Genomic DNA, 17,532 nt, shown 5'->3' on the forward strand with positions numbered 1-17,532 from the left:
CATTTTCTGCATGCTTCAGAATGGGCCCTCATTAAATTAAATAAAGTTACATAAAAGCTTTTTTATTTGTTTTCTTCCCGATTATCATTGAAATAGTGGTCAAGAACCCCCCACCCCCGATACAAAAAATGGTTTGGTCACTGATCAAAATTTTATGTTGTCATTGATTTGAAGTTCAGCACGTTTAAAATGTCCGGTCAGCACAAGTCCGGTGTTCAGAAAAGGAAAAAAAAAAAAAAAGAGAAGAAGAAAATAGAGACCTCAGAGATTTTCTCCACAAATATTTTTTAAAAAATGTGAGAGAGATGCTAGAGCTCCAGCTGCAGTCAGGTGACAGCGAGAATGATGCGGGAGGGGTCCGCTGCTTCGCAACGAAGGGACAGAGTCAGGCTACCGAGGAGAGAGATGAGAGAGAGAGTCACAGTGCAGTGGGAGGGGTTCGCTGCTCCCTCAGAGAGTCTGAGCAGGATGGATCAGAGACTGATCAAACACTTTCAGCGATCCTGTATTATGGCCAACTAAAACAACCAACTCTGATAGAGTGAACCTCGTAAGCAGAGGAAAGGAAAGGAACAGGAGAGGAGAGGTGCGTGGAGGGGTATCTAATATCTCGTCCCAGGCCCAGGCAAGACTGTTAGCTGGCCAGTCTGTAATAATACAGTATACACAAGTTTTATTTAACACACACACACACACACAAACTTTATTTTTTTTACTCTAAATAAAGACTTGGACTTAATTACTGTGAGTAAAACGTTTGTTTATGTTTGCTATACTAATTTTAACAGCAAGGTTTAGCTGCACCACCCTTTCTTGGTGCACTCCTCTGCATGGGATAGGAGTTGCAGTGGAAATAAGGGTTTAACAGGACTTTCCTCCAGTAGCCTGAGGTATTACTCTTGCTAAGAACAATGTCAACAAAAACCAACAAAACATACCAGGAAAAGTTTTGGCACCAGAAATCTTCTCTGTTAGCTTGCTTCCTAAAATATTGAAGTTTTAATGTTTTAATGTCACATCTAATGAAATGCAAGACAGCGGCAAATTCAACCAAATTAATGATTTTGTCTAAACCTAAGAGACAAGTGTTTCAGTTTAGGTGTTCAATGTGACCTTTCCTTTAATTTGTCAGTAGCAATAAATTTAAAACTCATTATTGTTAGTTTTATAGGATTAATAATTACTTTTATAGTTTTTATTCATAATATAATTATTTTAATGATCAGTTTAAAACTATCATCAGTAGGTGAAAGGAAATAAGAGATAGCTGTTGAAAATTCAGATATACATTTTTTTTACAGCAATGCAAAATCCAATATCACAATGAGAAGCTCATGAAGAGAACATATCCTTCATATTCTACCCATCCCCCAACTCCACCTCTATTTTTCCCTCCCTGTATTCCAACCAGCCTGTAATTCATGTTGCATCATGAGGTCCCTGTCTATATGAATTAAGAGCCCCATTTAGTAAGCATATCTTTTTGATAAAGCGGCCTCTTCATCAAGGTCCTTTGACGCCACATTACTAACCATATTGATTCAGCCTCAGATTATTTTAAGTCACATGGGCATTTATACCCCCCTCCCTTACATTTTTTTTTAAAGCATGACAGAAATGGATCTATGGTAATCATATTCCATCGGTGACGCTGCGCTCAGTCCATTACTATACACTATCTTTGCTTAAGCCAAAAAATTCCCCCTCTCTCTCTTGCTCTCTCCAGTTGTACCTTAATTGTGCAGTTAGAGAAGCAGAATCTAATTCAGAAAAAAGCATCTACACGCTTACCCTCCCTACTATCTGTCTCTCCATTCTCCAGCCTCCCAGCCCACTCACACACACACACACACGCAAACTTTGGTAGACGGCAACTCCTAGAAAGCAAACAGGCCTTTGGCTGGAGGAGCCAGATAGGAGTTGGTTGGCTCCCACCAATCCTTTATCTGGGCCAGGGCTGCACATCAATAACACAAACACTACCATCCCTACCCCTGTTCCTTCTGCCTCCCCCTCCTCTATCCTCTGTCACCAAACCCTTCCCTCCTCCTCTTCCCCCTGTCCCTCCAAGCTCACACTCCTCCACTTTTAATCTTTTGAAACAAAACACCAAAGCCCCCAAAGAGAAAATGCATCAAGCTGAGAAAGTGATAAAGCAGTTATATTATTTGTTTATTTATTTGTGGGGTTGTGTTGGAATTATTTCAACATTTCAATGTGGGAGAAGGGTAGGGGGTAGTGGTGGGACTACCTTTCTTTGACTTTTTTTAATAACCTGTTGATGTGCTTTGTGTTGATTCTGTCTGTCAGCTCAGATTCCAGGGAATGGGCAGACATAAACAAGCAGCCTGACACATCGGTCTCCCAAACAACTCCCTAAAGGCTTTTTTTGTTGCTCAGGCTTTTGTTGGGTGTGTGTGATTCTAGCTTTGATTCTACTTGTTTGATTCCCATGGCTGAAGTGTGATAACAGCACATATTTACCCTGAAATCCTCTGGTTGTGGTTCTAATTGCATTGAGGTTGTTTGATCTCAATATGTTACATCCACTTTTCAGTTTGAATGGGGTTGTGTACATACACCAACACACAGATTAATTTGTCTTGATAGCATCTCAGGGGAGCCAATAAATGCTTCCAGAAATTATACAGCAAGCATTTGTATTTTCATAATGCATGCATATTTAGGTTCATAGTTTTTTAGGGGATAAGGACTACAAGATGTCTTACACACTCCTTAATCTCAGCATCCTACACTTGTACAATGTCCAGGAACACTCTCAGAAAACCTTTAATAACAGTTATGAAATTCCCTTAAAAACTATTGAATAAATTGAGCTCAAAAGCAAAATCTGTGCATTTTTTACAAGACCTTTAAAACCAGGCAACATGCCACTTAAGGTCTCGCTCTATAACTCTACCGAATCAATAGTGTAAGCAAAATGGCGCACTAATCAACATTCCATTATTTCCATTTGCATATTTGATCCAGGATTTGTTCAATGGATTATACATATTACCTGCATGATGTTTAATTGCCTTTTTAATAGACTCTGTGATTAAACAAGGAAGTTAGGCTTGGCTAGTGGAAGAGACAACACAGTAGAGGGAAAAAGTGCAGAATCTTATTAGAGCAAGTTTTTTTTTGCATCCTCTGGAAGACTGGATGAAGGTGCAGGAATGAAATAAAGCAGAGATCTGGCTTGTGATAGAAGCAGCAGTAGCTGTTCAAAATTCATTCATTTGCGTAGTATTTGTTTAAGGAGATTGAAGAGGAGGCTGCTTGTTCCCATCGCAGCAGAGTTTTATATCTTATCATGTTTTGACAGATGAGAGCGTGAGGATCTGGGATGCACACTCGTGTAGTATTGGACTGCTGTGGCTGTGTAGATGAAAGAAAGTTTGGCTTAAAGGCAGGGTTTTTTTTTAGGACTTTCCCCATGATTGTTGCAGGTTTACCAGAAAATACATATACATAATATATACAAGAAACCAAGTTCAGCACTATAATATTTCAAAGTTGGCTGAGAGTACTTGTGTTGGGGACACAGTGCATTTTAGGTCAGATACATATAACTGATCATGTGTCTCTGTGGTATGGATTCTGTGGTGTCAGGAGCACGAGTGTAAATCTACTACTCTGCATATTCACTGTAGCCACAAAAACAGATATTGACTATATAGAGAACTTATGTAGTACATTTTGACTAAATACACATCCATTGCTATCCATCATGTGGGTTTTCCCAACAAGGGGAGTTTAAAAAATGCATCTCTGTGAGGTCACCCTCTCCAACAGTTAGCGGCCAGTCACCTGCTCTCATTAATAAGGAAATTAATGTTGCATTCCGTTTCAATTAACCTTCCCTGGCTACAGGAACAAGACTGGGAGGGAGGCCCAAGCACCCGCCGAGGTCAAGGTAATTGAATCAGAGGTACAGTGATCGCAAGGCCAAGGAGCTGTTGCTATGGCATCAGGGGCAACTGTTAACCTGCCATTAGGGTGGAGGTTTTGACTGCTGTGTGTCAGGTTGTGTTGTTGGATTTCAGAGATGTGACAGTCATCATCAGAGCGATCATGTGTTATGTAAGCAGTTCGGTTTATCTGCTGGTTGAAGTACATTTGCATAATTTCTGAAGTTAGGTTGTCAAATGCTTACATGGAATGTTTAGCATTAGGGAAGGTAGAGTGAGCTTGTGACTTACACACATCTTTTTCTTTTCCTTTTTTTCTGGTGTTTGTAAATTACCCAGAAACACAGAGACATCCAGCATCATAAAAACTGTATTCAGTATGGACATGGATTTTAAAAAGAACTGTGCATTCTTTGTTTTTCGTCATAACTGCTGTTGGGAGTAACCTTTTAAAGTAATACCATATAAGTTTCTGACCTTAAAACTTTGTGCTTCTGTCTCATTTTGATGGCACATTGACATTTATTATGCATATTCCTGTAGTCATCATTGCTCTGCAGTGGTCAGTGTCTGAGAAACTTTTTTTTTTTTTTTTTTTTTTTTTTTTTCGGTCTCGGGTATCACGTGATAGCTACGTTTTACTTTGGCACCTTGTCACCATGGCAGCAACTGAACATCAACACAAAGTGTTGTTTTGAACATGCACCATGGCTGATTCAGCAAAGCGAGAGATAAAACAGAATTAGATTGACTTTAACTTGAAGGGGAGAAAGCTCAGACAAGAGATAGGATCCAAGATGGATGTTGAACTAGCATTTTTTAAGGGGCACACAAATGTGAAAATCGGCCAAAGTTCAGTGGTGCTCCTTTAAAATTCTGTGCTCCACAGTAAGGTTAAATCATCACTTGCAAGTTGCTTTGTAAGTGATGATTGCAACTGCTCAAACTTCTGACTTTTAACTTAAGTGCAGCTGCTACGCCAAAGGACACTAATACACACGCTGTCTGTTATAGAATGGATTTGATGCTTCCTACTCGTGAGTTGGTGTATTTCTATCCCTACAAATTGTAAAGCTAGATACACTGGGCCACACACACTCGATTTGATGTTTATTTGAGATTACTGTTAACAAGTTTATTTTTACTTTAAACCATAGAATTGGTTTTGCGGTGAAGAATTTCTGCTTTGTGCAGAAGAAATTGCAAAGAAAGACTTCATGTGGGCAAGTAGAAATACTCCTGAGTTATTTGTCTTTGCATGTAACTGTGTAATGTAACCAGTTATTTTTGAAAGACTTTAGTATTGTAATCGGTTTAGCTTCATTACCCAAAATTGTATTGGAGACATTAGTGAGATTTCCATCTAGTGATCTATGTGGTCATTTTTAAGGTGAGTCGTAGAAGATTTTGATGAAATTGTACAAACAATCTATAAAAGGTCTGTGCACATAAAGAACAGACATACATTTTATGAAATGGAACATTACATAATCACATGAGTGATCAGTAGTCTTTCTTTCTCAAGAAGAAACATGGCTAGTGCTCACTGCTATAAAAGAATAAGAACATACCAAACAGACACATGTTCCTGAATACTGCTCTCTGGTTTATCTAAGATGTGACCAAGGCATCTATAGATGTATATCTGTTTCTAACAACAATGTGTAATGTTGCCTACTCCACAGTTTGCTTAAGATTGACTTGATACATTTATGGAAAAACCAAGTTTGTCATGCTAGTGACAAACCTGGTTTTAACTGTTTATTTCCATTAGTATGTTTTTTTTTCTTGTTTGGCACAAATTGCTTGTTTGTGCAGTTTCCCCTGGACTGGTTTTAACAAGTCTTGTAAGTTTTGTCCACCTGTCAGTTTCTCACACTCTTCTGGTGTGTCTGGTCTGTGATGGTTGTCTGCGCTGCTGAGCATTGGCCAGTGGTAAAACACACCTGGGTGTGTCCAGCCGTCTGATGAATGACCCTGCAGCTAGCGGTCAGATCGATGCGGAGAGTGTGTGTTTGTGGGCGGGTGCGTGTCAGGGCATGTTGTGGTGGCGGAGGGGTTTCAAGCAAGCACATTCTGCTGAGCTGGAAATCCTATTAAATCCTCACTACCACACACACGCACACTAACACATGCACTCTCTCTTGCTTTAACACACTATATCCTCTGGTAACACACATTAGTAAGCACACCCACTAGCTATCTATGTCTTTACTGACACACCAGCCCACACAGAACTCATTTTAAAACTGTGTAGCTACACACACAACAAAGGGTCCACCTTTGCTGAAGGAGGCCAGCTATAACTCACTGCCCCCCTGTACTGTACCAAGTAGAGCGATGCAAAGCCTCTGCTCTCCCCTCACTCCCTTAACACAACCAGATGGAACTCTCAGATCTTCTACTTTTTGTCAGAGAAATGTCAAAATTCCTGTAACGGTGGTACTCAAGCAGCACAATATGTTAGTTTGTATGTGTTATAGCTTAGTGATACGGATGCTATGACTCATGTCTCTGTAGGCACCCAGCAGGTCTTTTGGCAACATGTAGCTCTGTGTGTGTAAGTCTTTGTGTGTTGTGTAACAAGCCACCTCGCCGCTCCTATGCTGGCGCTGTGATTGTGCATCCCTGGCATTCGAAAATAATCTCTTTCTATCTGTCTTGATGTGCTTATCCCCCCTGTCTTGATCCCTTCTTTCCATTCTTGTCTCTCTTTCTGCCTAACACCTTCAATCCACCTGTTTCCCTCCATCCTACTTTTGTGTATCGCTCTCCTTTGTTGATCTCGCTTCATCTGTCATCTCTCCCCTCTTTTATCCCTCTCTCCATTCTGGAGCCCCTAGCGTGACATTCTATCTCTGACACATCATGCATGTCCTGCTCCGATGATGCCAGCACACTGACAGATCAGCCTCAATGTGTGTCATTTGGCTAGAGGAAGGACTGAAGGAGGGGTGGGTTTGAGGGACATATAGAAAGGGATCACCCTCCCTCTTTGCTTCCAGATGGCCAGTTAAATCTCAGAGTTGTGTTGTGGGTGGAAGAAGGGTGTTGTTTGTTTTTGTGTTTGTTTGCCAGCAGACATTCCACAGGATTGGTTTTGATAAGCACAGCCGAGAAATAGTGGAACATAACACGCAGAGTTTGATTGGGACACACTTAATGCAGCATTTTATGTGGTAATCTCCTTGTTGCAGCTTTTACCTTTTTAAAGGCTGAACATAGCAAATGAACATAGTATACATCCAGCAAAGCCAAAAGTACCACAAAGTAATTCTTAATGGAAACATACAGATCCGTAATTCAAACTTCTCACAAAATGATCACATTATCCTGTTTATTATAACAAAGTGAACATTGTGTTCCAAATTATTTTACATGTAGGACTTCAGTGAGTGAACCATTTTGGTTTTAGTTTTTCTCTGGAAGATTTTGCTTGTGTTTTTTCTCCCGTCTGTTTAGATTACTGATAACAATCTCAGACAGGTTTGATAGCCTAATTAGTTTCCCAGATGAGCTTAATTAAAGTTGAAACGCTTAAGAAGGTTGTTCCACATTATGAAGCAAGTCACAGTTTCCATGCAGTATGGAGAAAAATAAAGGAAATCTTTCTGCAAAGAAAAAGTGGCATAGCGAGTTGTTAAGGTGATATCAAAGAAGGGCTCTGATGTTAACATGGAACTGGATTTGTGAGGAAAATTTGTAGTAGAAAATATATATTTGTGAGGGAAAAGAAAGGTTATTTGAACATAATAATGGCAAAAAGAGACAAACAACAACAACAGGATAATAAACCAATAATAATAATAATAATACACAGTCTATATAATAACACTCAATTCTATCCTAAGAGCTTGAAATAACTTTGTGGGATGAGTCCAGAGAATATTAAAGGTTGAACTTTTTAAAATAAAAAAAAATAAATAATAAAACTGAACATTTTAATGTGGGTCTGATCCCAGTTTGTACCCAGTTTAGCATCATCATGGTAAAGTCACAGTTTATGGAACCAGTGTTCAGTAATTCTTCTTTTGAACAAATTCAGTGAAGCCAATCTGATAGATTTAACATTGTTACTACCTTTGTACTAAAATAATCTAATGTTTACACTGCTGTGGCTCAAAGCTTGTTGCTAACATAGTTTAGGGTGACCAAACGTCCTTTTTGAACCGGACCTCATTTTGAGAGCTTAAAAATGCATCTGGCCCGATTTTAAAATTTTTTAGGGATTTTTCACTATCCCAGCCTGAAATATGCTCACATCAGATTTGCATTACATTTCGCTCCCCACACTTCCTTATCATTGTTATCCACTTTCTCAAACAGCAAGAAACTGGAGAGGGATGAGGGAGGGGGAGAGGAGGGGGCTGCAGTGCAGACAGAATAGAGAGGCTTGAGGAACTTGATGTTTGTGCCAAACTGCAGAGAAATCTCGAGTCATTCTTCTTCCTCGTAGGCCTCGAATGGGTGCTGCAGCCATGAAGGATGCAAAGCCATTCAAACTTCTCCCAGTGAGAGGTTTCAAATCCCTTACTTTTTCTGTAGTTTTGCACAAACACCTTTATAAGGTAAAGTGAAGATGAGGTTGGGATTGATGGCTTAATGACTAGAGAAGAAGCTGTTCAGGAGTTTTAGATCTAAGTGTGCAGTATCTAGAAAAGCTAGAAAATGCAGAATCATAAACTATGGAAAAATATTCCCATTTTCATCTTTATAGCGATGCATGAGAAGCTCAGTGCATCAACAGTGCAGTTTTCATCAGTGCAGTTTTCATCAACTCAAATCTGGTCACCCTAACATAGATGCTAAAATTAGTATTTATGTTGCAGTGACTAACCTCTCTAGGTGTGTTTTAATCCTGGATTTTTATACCACAGAAGTTTGCTGATCTTTAATGGGTCCTTGTTATTAAGTTTTTAACACTGAAAAGTTACAATGATTCTGCAGCAACAGATGTGTTCACGTGCCATCATTTTCTTTGATTGATTGCACGTGCGGTCTGTATTTGTGTGATGTAACATCAATGCTTTGCTGGGGAAATGACAGCACATAGACAGGAGATCAGACAAATCATGAAATAAACAAACAAAAAACATTAAAAATTAAAGATTGTCTTATAAATGTGAAAAGAACTGCTCATTCCTTCACACTAAATGTTGGTAATTGGATCAGTAACTACAAATATACAATATGTCTCGCTTTCTAATCAGTGCATTAATAATGTCTTGACTATTTCAAAAGTCAAGGAGTTAAATACGCTGTAAAGTTTTGATATTAGATGGAAATGCAAAATGTATCATGCAAAATGTATCATGTTAACAGCAAGTATTAAGTATAAAAAGATGAGCCCTGCCTAATGGAATTACTCAGGCAGTTTGATCACAAAGCTTTACCTACAGTCAGCTTTAGAAGTAACTCATTGTAATGTCACTTTGCTGTGTTTGTCCTGTCTCTGATTTCTCTTTCCAATCTACCACGTTCCCTCTGTGTGCATTTATGTGTCTGGAATACTTAAAGATACTAAACCAAACCAGTGAGTACATTCATGCATATGTCCTATGCCACTGCACACAGATGCTGTTAGTGCACATCATCCAGGCAAGCATACTAAAGCACATGCAGAATGCCAGAACTTGTATTTATCCTGTCGTTGACCACAGTGTGGCCAACAGCTGACCTCATGATCTGGCACTGTGTCACACTGCCACTTTAATGCCTGTTAGTCAAAGCAATCCTATCAGTTATGGCACGCAAGGACGGGGGGGTGAGGGACCCTGCTAACCTCCCCCAGAGAACCCCTTAGAATATTCCCCAGGCTGCATACTTGCCCACAATAGCTAACCTGGATCTTGTAGGACAGGCTCCGTTATTTCTATTACACTGCACCTGCTTATCATGTGGTCTGCTTCTATGCTCTCCTCACTTGCACTCGTTTTTAGCTGAAATTAAGTATGCAGAGTTCCCAGTGTATAAGCTAAACCCTGTTGAACTTGGATAGAACTTAGCAATATTTTACTTTAATGTTCCTTAATTGGATATTAGTTATTTTATTGCTGCCTTGTTTCACATTTATCAATATGTCAGGGAGGGTAGGGCCGTTAATGCCAAGCCCCTCCACGTGGCTAAGTGTTCTTGAGGAAGACAATGAATCCCCTGTTGCTCCAACATGGCAGGTCGGTGTCTTATGTGGCAGCTTGGCCACTATTAGTGTGACAATATGTGTGTAAGTGGGTGGATGAGAAAATTCATTCACTGTGCAGAACTTTGCACAAGTTAAAAAGATGCAGGACAGTGTGCCACCTTATACAGAAAACAATTTGTTCAAATGGATGCAGTGAAAACATTGTTGCTCTGAACTGTGGAGACACAAAAAATGTCACAATTGTACAATGATAATTGATGTTTTTATTTATCTCCCTAAACATGGATTGAACCTTTTGTACACCTTAATATTAAAGATTAGAAAATAACAACAAAACACCTGTCACCTGTGTATTTAAATACAGATTTGTTTATGTAGGGAATTTACATAGCGTAAAATTTGTGGTGACCCTTTAAACATCAAATAACTGATTGTAGAATTATTCATCTCAACATTACATGTGAAACAAAGCAAAGTGTGTGATCCTCTACATTATGCAGGAACATCAGCACAAATTTCCCACCTCAGATGGTGCCCTTGATGTGATTGATTTAAATTATTTCAGCCTTGTTCCAGCGCAGACAGACACAGAAATCCATTTTTTCTTTGTCAGAGACTAGGCTTTGACCATGGCCAGAAGTGACAGATACATTCTCTGTCCTTCTTCCTCTTCTCCTTATGTCGTCACTCTATCTATGTCACTTTCTTACCCTGGAGCTTCTTCAGTAGTAGCCTGGACCCGTTTCCTCTCTTTAAACTGACTGGATTTGTGCTTCCATAATGACCTGAAAAGAGAATGAGAAGGATTAATCCAGCCAACAGCAACGGAGGGATTTGATGATGTCATCTGTATGAATGAACCAGTTAGCGGATTAGTCCCTCCGAGGTGAAAGCGATCCAAATAAGAGAATGTGAACATCAGGGCAAAGGAAGAGCTGGAGAGGAAATGTTGAAAAGGCTGAAGTGCTTGCTGCCCTTGAAACACACATGTGGATGGAATGAAGAAAGAAAATGGAGGAGAGTGGGAGGGTGGATTGTAGGGTAGGACAAAGGGGAGATAAAAACACAAAGTGAATAAGTAAAGGTGAAAAAATGATTCATGGGTGAGCCAAGAGAGACAAAAGAAACGACATATCAGTGGAAGAAGATATAGGTTAGTTTCAAACCTCTGTCTTTCCATCTGTCAGGACAAATGGCATGGTGAGAGGTTGGTCTGGGCAGACAGTGTTTAGTGGGAGGTGTCAGCTTTGAGCTATGGGAGTCCTGCAGAAATCTGTCCCGGAGGCCCCAGCTGTGGCAATCACTGCTCAGTGGGCCACAAGGCCAGAGCAATCAGACCACCAAGAAGCTATCAGCTGGGCTCTCTACCTTCCATGTGCATCATCTACCTCTCCCATAACTATCATCACACACATGTAGCCCTGCAGCCATACAGCACTGCAACTGATTTACACACCTGACGTTATAATGCATCTCCAGCAAGAGTTGTAGTCAACACAAGAGAACTAGATTTTGTCTTTAAACACAAATCCCCCTCCTCATGCCTACTCAAATAGAAAGCTCTGTTCTTGAAAACTCCAATGTAAATAGCTTATTTGTTTGTCACTGGGAGAGCTCATATTTTTAAAATATAGTGGAGTTCCCTCCTTTACACACAGCTTGTAAACACAGAGATGATCTTTACAGCAGTGTGGAGGTCAGTAAGCAAATATTAGTGAGGAACATAAGCTGAAGAGCAACCCAGTGTAGCAACCAAAAGGACCGCACTATTTATTAAAAATGTGTTTGTGATTAAAAATCACAAACACAATACGGACTCACCTGAGAAAGGATTTTTAACTTGAGAGCCTTAATAAACTGATAGTTTTCAGATTGTTGATTGTTCTAAATCTAATATCAGAGTATCTATTTATCATGTGCATTCAGTACATATGAGATCAATTATTATATTTCATATATTAAAATGCACAATGCATTTCATATAGTATATTATTGTTGACGCTCTTCCTTCATAAGTCACATAATGACTCAGTACACCTGGAGACAACATTTGAAAGTGAATCAAACACGCTCAATTTGGTGCAGATTGCTTCTTGTTTGGGGGAGTTATATGAATATTCTGTTCCATAGCAAAACATAGAAATTCGAGGGACTGCCCATGCTAATTGTAATAAAAGAAACACAAGAATCAACATATGTCCATACAGCCTTTGGAGATGAAGCTGCAGACTGGTTGCTGACAAATGATGTCATTACAAAGAAGTAAAAGCTTAAAACCGAGAAAGCGCAGAGAAACACAGACAACAGCTGCAATCTCCATTAATTCAACACAATCGCAAAGCAGATCTTTGCCCACAATTACTTCTGCCTTTTTTTTGACCAACACCAACACAGCCAGGAGTACCCCACACCTCAGATTTTTTCACATATCTCGGAGACTGTCTCCAAGTGGCAGTAAGACACTATAACATGTAGACATGAATTTGTGAAAAACCAGTGGAGAGTGGCTGCACGACCTTGCTCAAGCTGGTAAATGAAAACGTACTACTGCCTTAAAGAGCAATAGATGAGATGCATGGCCAAATGTATGCTTGAGAGGAAAACAAGCTCACACTGTACATCATTTCTGAATTCAGGGGAAAAGCTGCACTTAAAGCCACCCCTGGGGAATCCTTTTAAACTTGACTTTTACCTCTAAAAGAACAATCTAAAAGAAAAGCAAATACTCAGATGCATATTATGAATGTTCTCTCGTCTCTTCCCTCTTTCATAAAGGTCCTAATGAGTTGTCGGTGGAGCTGAGGCAAGACATCCATAATGTGCCATGAAATATGTAAGCTAGACCTTTTGGAAAGTGTGTCTTTTTCATGCCCCCACTTCCCCGTTCCTTCTCTACATCTCTCCTACTGAGAGAGATGGAGGAAATGCCTCTTGTCTGATTAATGTGCTCAGCAATGGCAGCGGGAGCAGGTAAGGGGCGTGGTGGACCCCAACATATGAATCCATCTCAACACCCTCCCTTTCCCCCTAATTAGATTATTGGACTGATGAGGTAGCACCAAAGATTAAGTCCTTCATCAGTTCTGTGTAGGGAGGGAGGAAAAGGAGCCTGGGGAAGCTCACCACATTGTCCATACATCCTTTTCCATGGTGAGTCTTAACCACAGAAAATCTACAGAATCTACACGAAGGAAGTTGGAATCATGAGGTCTCTTTTAAGATGTTGTTTTAAAATGAATGGCCATGTGAAAGCTTCAAACTTCACTTTAAATCTGGTTCAGATTAGAATTCCTTTTTAAAGGATTTCATATATCAGTTATGTTTCAAGCAATGTGCTGAATCTAGTGCATGTCACTGATTTGAACTACTGTCCCCAGTCTCAACTTTTCCAGCCGCCCAGCAGGCTCCTAAATTACCACTGGATGCATGGTGGAATTTTGGCTTCACAGTTCTTAGAGCGGCTGGCAGCCACCATCTTGCGTCATGCATCAACTTACATGTACAAATGAGTGCACCAGCTCTGTGCAAGTAAGCCTCTGACCCCTCTGTTGGATGCAGGCCCAACTGCCATTACTGAGGGAACATGTTGCTGTGATTTGAGGATAGCAACTGCTACTGCTTGGGTTGCATTGATCCTCACAGGCTTCAGAGACTCCTGCATGTGCAAGAATGTTGTGCCTTTATAGCAAGGCTATATTTAAATTTACACATGGCAGTATAGCTGTCATTACCTGTGTGTAAAAGAGCACATGAGTCCATATGAGAAACCATCTAAGTGTTTGCCCTTTTGTTTTATTTTTTCTTTAGACCATGTCACAGCCAAACTTTGGCCAACACCCTTTCCCCAAAATATCTTTAGGATTATGGCTCATGATGTGTCCTCCGAACATAAGACTCTTGATGTCTTGGCGCACCTCTGTGTTGACTGCAGTGTCACCATTTTATGAGTCTCTTTTCATAGAGTACTGCAGTTGTTGCCAGCAGAAGTACAGATGACTGTGTCCTTGGCTAACATGCATCAAACAAAAAGTTCCCACAGCTCAAGATACAAGTCATATTTAATATCACCAGTTTATTTCCTTTTGTGATGCACATGGTTGCCACTTTACTTTTTCCATTTCCATGGTCTGTGTTTTGATGGTCTACTCTTTCGTTCTTCTAGCACAGAGACATCCTGTTGTAACCAGAGAAAGCTAAACTGTCATTGCAGAACTGTGCAGCATTCTTTCAGTTAAGGTTGTTAGTCCGGTAGTGACAGGTTGTGTCTCTGCTCAACTTATTTATGTTATGATACAGTATGTCTCGGCTTATTTGTACATGCTTATGTGCAGTATTATGGCTTTGAAGGAAACTTTTGGGTGATTTCCAGGGGGATTTTTATATGTGTTGTATGTCTGTGCAAGTGTGAGTGTTTCTATGTTCAAGGACAGTGCCCCGAATTGTTAAATGCACCTGTGCCATGTGTTGTGTACCATTATGGTAATGTCTTTAAGTTGATAAGAGACACCATTTGGGAATGTTTTTCTTTTTTGTAAGACTGACTTTGTCACAGAAATGGATTAAACTTGGTTGTGCGCGTAAGATATCTCAGATTAAAATTTAGTCATTGTTGGCAGTTTTCTGTTGAAATCCAGCTTACATCAATACAGGATTTTAAAATTTCCATTTAAAGAATAGAAAATTGGGTTTTCAAATTGGCAAAATACAGTATTAGCATCTTTATCAAGTATTTGTTCAGTTACATCACTTTGTGCACTCTTGGTAAACGTTGGTGTGCTTCTGTACGTGTGTGTTGCACTGTTTTTTGTGAGCAATTAGGCCATTGGGGATGGTATCAACTGGAGCTTCCTGGGAAGATTTCCAGGAGTGTGTGAGTGCTCCAAGAGTGTGGGAACATGTACACACATTCACACAGCTTTGGTGTTTGCGCCGGATCGAGTGGCTTGATTAAAGACCTTGCCTGATTATTTTATCCACTTTTCTTGTGTTGCTCACATTTTCACAACGTCAAGCGTGTAACATACAGTTTGTGAAAAAATATCACTAGCAGTTTGAACGGCAGGGTAATCGTATATGGCTTCCAAGGCCTTGCCCAGATGCTCACATTTGTGTGTTTGTGTGTGTGTGCAAAGCACCTTACTTGTCATCATGCAAGGCCATGAGTTATTACATGGTGACAATGTTACAACAGCTCGGTCCCCTGTAGCAGGCAGCACAGCATCCAGATATGGTCAGGGTCAAGTAAACCCATGCTTGTGTCTTATCACAGCCAAGTTGAAATAGTACATAGGTACAATTTGTCCCATAGGACAGAACATGTCATACTTTTTGGACCAAAAAAACAGCGTGAAAGGGCAAGGGTGGTAGTTGCAAAGCATTTAAACATGAACATACACAAATAAGTCACTCTGTAGCTGTGTCCCAATTCAGGGTCTGCACACTTCGAAGTGCGCAGACTACGTAGGCTGCAGAGTGTCCTCCGTAGTCTACACACTTCGAAGTCTGCTTAACGTTCGTGAAATGGGACAGCCTACCTAGTCTACAAGAATTTCCCATAGCAACAACACAGGACGTTTAATCACTTAAACCTCAGAAATTACTTGTAGGAAACGTCAGCAGACGCTGAACAGAGAGGCAACACCGACAGTTTAAAAAAAAACAAACAAAAAAAAAAAAAAAAACGGTTTGAGGCTTTGTTGTTTTCCATCCGGTACACAGTTCATTAACCCCTTAAAAGTAACTGAATATCAAATATTACCGAATTTTAATGTCACCATTTAACAAACATGCTTTAAATGTACTTGGTTTTGTAACGTTTATACTAAAGTGTAGTTAAAAAAACGAACTTTTTTTTAAAATAAAACTTTATTTAAACTTAATACGACTCTTCTGAGGTTGCTGATTCGCCACCGTCCTGTGCGCAACGAATTATGGGAGAAAAGAGGCCGCGAAGGATGCATCACCAGCATCCTTCGTTTGAGGCCAAACGAAGTGCGGATTCGAAGGATGGATTCGGAGGGTCCTTCAAATTCTGTGAATTGGGACAGTACTTCGCGCACCGCGATGACGTATGTGGCCGACGAATCCGCACTTCGAAGTGTGCAGACCATGGATGTATTATAGGAACTGGATAACGGACTGAAAATGGCGGCCCATTCATTTCTATGGAAGTTGCTCACCCAGCGCATACGCCGAAAAAGTTCTCAGGCTTCCGGGTTACTTCCGCATATTGGGCCCATAGAGCATGCGCAGTAGTGTCACCTCCCATCATGCTTCACGTCACTGTGAACGAGCAATGTGCAGCCCAGTGACCTGATCCAGCGACGCGCGGTCACGACATTAATCTGCAGTATGAGAGCTGTACAAACTCAGATGATGATTTTCTACGGCACACGATCGGACCTCGATGTAAAGTAATGATATAATATACGTGGAAAAAGTTGTGTAGTAATTGTTAAAATGATGGTTTGTTTTAATCTGATGAATTTCTATATGGGATTCGTAATAGCCCAATATAAGTCAGTCTATATTGTATATTTGTATAATCCCGTGTCAAATTTTCACGATGACTTACAATTCCTACCTTTATTCATGAATAATTTCAGGCACGTCTTTTGTAATAAATGTTAGAAGTCCTTGTTAATGCATTATTTCATTGTGCTACCCATGCATATTCTCTTTATTTTTCTGCTATTCCCTGGATGACACCAAGATTATCAATTGCTTCTCTTAAAATGTTCCTTTCTTGCGTTTTGCCGGATTCCACTTTGTTAAATGCTGCAGTTTTTTAATTGACAAAGAAAAAAAAACTTTGTTTAAACTGAGGACTATGTTAAGGAAAACTAGGCCACTTGGGTTATCACCATTCTATATTTATTATGTAGTTATGTAGTTAGCTAACTCGTTTGCTAAAGTAGCCGGCTACCTACCAGCTGTTATTTTTCTGCCGTCGTAACTACAACCTAGAGCTAATTAGGATTTAGGTCACAATACGTTTAAAAACAGGAACTATCATGCATGTAATATCAAACATTAAGAATACAAATGTATTAAGTTACTCGATATCAGAAAAAAGAAACTTAACTTTAACTTAACTTTTACGAACAGCTTTCCCATCATATTGAAGTCAACAGCCGTCCTCCTCGCTCCCGACACAGCATGACCGCGCTTCGGCAGTGCATGTGCACAGCCGTGACGTCACCGGAGAAATAGAGACTTTTCTGTGGCTTTTATGGCCTTTTGAAAAATAATTGACGGATTAAATGTCCATGAATTAAAAATATTGAATAGAAAGATTAGTAATTAGCTGTGTTTAAAGCTGAAGACGTCCTGTCAACAGTTTTACAGCCGTGTCTTTTACCATTGTGGCCTATGGGAAAAATGCTTTTTGGGCCCCATGGGATTTTTTGTTGCAGTACCACGAGTGGCCACTGGGAAAAATCGGCGTGCCGTCCTTTTTCAGTCCGTTATCCAGTT

General features: G+C 40.0%; 1 protein-coding gene and 1 long non-coding RNA gene across 2 annotated transcripts in view; both read left to right on the forward strand.

The window, feature by feature from the left end:
- Positions 1-17,532, forward strand: part of ppargc1a (peroxisome proliferator-activated receptor gamma, coactivator 1 alpha) — a 296,804-nt gene that overhangs the window by 186,333 nt on the left and 92,939 nt on the right. The gene's annotated exons all lie outside the window — the stretch shown is intronic.
- On the forward strand, positions 650-17,152 carry LOC121639693. The gene is made up of 3 exons (XR_006010238.1): positions 650-660; positions 8,550-8,555; positions 16,953-17,152. It is a non-coding gene; the product is annotated as an uncharacterized LOC121639693 (long non-coding RNA).

This window comes from Melanotaenia boesemani, chromosome 5 (assembly GCF_017639745.1).
Source record: "Melanotaenia boesemani isolate fMelBoe1 chromosome 5, fMelBoe1.pri, whole genome shotgun sequence".
NCBI classification, from domain to species: Eukaryota; Metazoa; Chordata; class Actinopteri; order Atheriniformes; family Melanotaeniidae; genus Melanotaenia; species Melanotaenia boesemani.